Source organism: Pollicipes pollicipes, unplaced genomic scaffold (genome assembly GCF_011947565.3).
Source record: "Pollicipes pollicipes isolate AB1234 unplaced genomic scaffold, Ppol_2.1 Scaffold_6052;HRSCAF=7182_pilon_pilon_pilon, whole genome shotgun sequence".
Classification (NCBI taxonomy): Eukaryota; Metazoa; Arthropoda; class Thecostraca; order Pollicipedomorpha; family Pollicipedidae; genus Pollicipes; species Pollicipes pollicipes.
Window position 1 is genome coordinate 6,771,659 of NW_023596805.1, and position 2,290 is coordinate 6,773,948.

The window sequence follows — 2,290 nt, forward strand, 5'->3', positions numbered from 1 at the left end:
ATCCTTCGATCGTGCCTGAGAGACGCTTTGGCACACGTCTGCGAACTTTGTTCGTGCTCTGCGGCTGGCAACAGGCTGGCAACGCTCTGTTCGCTCACTCACCGAGCAACAACCACAGCATTCGCGGAGGCGCACTTGCTCGCCTTTGAATTTGGAATGCCGCCACTTGAGATGTGCAGCGGAGGTGAAGGTCACGGGACCAAGGTCATGCATCGCCGCCGCGGCGCTGCTGTTCCGACTCGTGCGTGACACGAATCAAAGCCACACAAACAAAGCCGCGTGTTGAGTTGGGACACTTTTGGGTTGCGCACACATCGTAGGGCTTTCCTTGATGTTATGGGATATAAATATTCATATCCAGCTTGAAAACCGTTTCTGGGTTGAGAAATCAGGGACGGGGATATATGGCTCCATATTTATTTATGGCTCCATATTATGGCTCCATTATACCATTATCAAAAGCGAAACTACAGCTTGCGCTTTTCTAATCCGCGGACGAAGGACTTTGAAATTTCGCCTACTTTTCTAATTCGTCAGTAGATCGGGTAACATCTTCAGGAAAATCTGACACACAACTTAAACGCATACCTGAAAAGAGCAGAAGATAAAAACATTCTGTGCGAAACTCAGTAAAATCAACAGATTTTTTTCGGTTTTCGAATTGTGCTCCGGACAGTAGCGTCATCGCGAGTGCTCTCCCTTCAAGATTTATTCGCCCCCGTCCCCAGCTCCAAAGACGCCCTCACCTTCGACAGAGTGTAATAGTACTCCATGCTGAAGTGGTAGTAGCACGTCTTCGGCTTCTCGAAGCGGCTGCACGTGCGCTGACACGGGTGTCGTCCGCTGGTGGTGTTCAGGGTCACAAAATGGGCCGGAACCACTATGGTGCTGGCGGCGGCATCTGAAACGCCGACACGACAGCACTGTAAACAGAATGTCCCGCGTCCCACCGACTGACCAGAGTCACGCGGCTGGCTCTCAGCTGCGATACGAGGAGACGTGTTCCGGTTCACGCTGTGAAAGTCCTCGGCGAACAAGATCACGTGACAGCTGCACAGCTGATAAAACGCTAGGCGCTGTTCAGGTGCTTTAAAAGGCTGAGGTGTAGCGGAAAGAAATTAACGGCTCACAGGCAGAGAATAACAAAGTCGGAGTTAACGGTCACACAAAGCATACAGAAGCTCTGAACCTGGCACTGACTTACACTATTGTCCATGGGGGAATCCTAAATAGTCGGCAGCTTTCGTTTAAGCCTGTGCACCTGCCCCGGAGTGCTTTATCGCTTACTCTCCCCCTTACCATAGTCACCGAGATAGGCGACAAAGTTATCTGTTTGACGCATACTCTACAGTTTATGCGGAATTGGAGAGAGCAAATGAGGGAAAAGAGGTAAACGAAGCGAATGAAGACAAAATGGAGAAAGGACGGCGACAATAAGGAGAATTTTATGTTTTGATAGCAAGCATTTTTATGGGATGCTGACAAACGTCACTGAAACCACTAATTTTTGTAACCAACTAATATGCACGGAAAATGCGAAAACACAAACTGACACCTTATAATTTTGCTGGAACCTAAATGTCGCCAAAATCTGGGACCCCAGAGCTGAAACTCCTCCTCTTTTATGGTGGCTCGAGTCCCTACCTCAGGTTTCTGAACCTTAACAAAGACACCACAGCCACACCACGTAGAAAATCGACTTAAAAAGGTTTAAAAATCGACTTATAACCAAACACAACCTGAGCGACTTTGGGGAGCCACATCCCAGTAATGCTCTCATGATAAAGTGTTGGCATTGGACGGTTTCAGGGAAAGCACGGAGACCTGACTCGTAGCCTTCAGTTTAAACGTCAGCTCACCAAATCTGCGGGAGTGCTGTCTGACTCCGCCCACGTGCGCATAATCCATCCGGTCTTGTGGAATGCGCTACAGTTGCATACGGTGTGGAATGCGCTACAGTTGTATACGCCAGCAGGGGTGGGCAGAGCCCCTGAGACGAATGCGTGATGACGTGAGCCCCGCACGTGACGTCATCAATGCTCGAGGGGGTGGTTGCGACAGCAACGTCTCTCTGACGTCAGCGCGTCGCTGGACGGGGAGGGGTATTGCGACATGGCTAGTTCTCTGACATTGACAGCGCTAGTGAGGTTAAGGCCCTTCAACCGTGTGCATCGCTTGGTTATGGCCTAAACTTAGTCCAATGATACCTGAGGTTGCAATGCTGCCCGCTGAAAGAGGGACCATTCTGGATGAAATACGCTATTTCAACATATGTTTTTCCGATACCCTT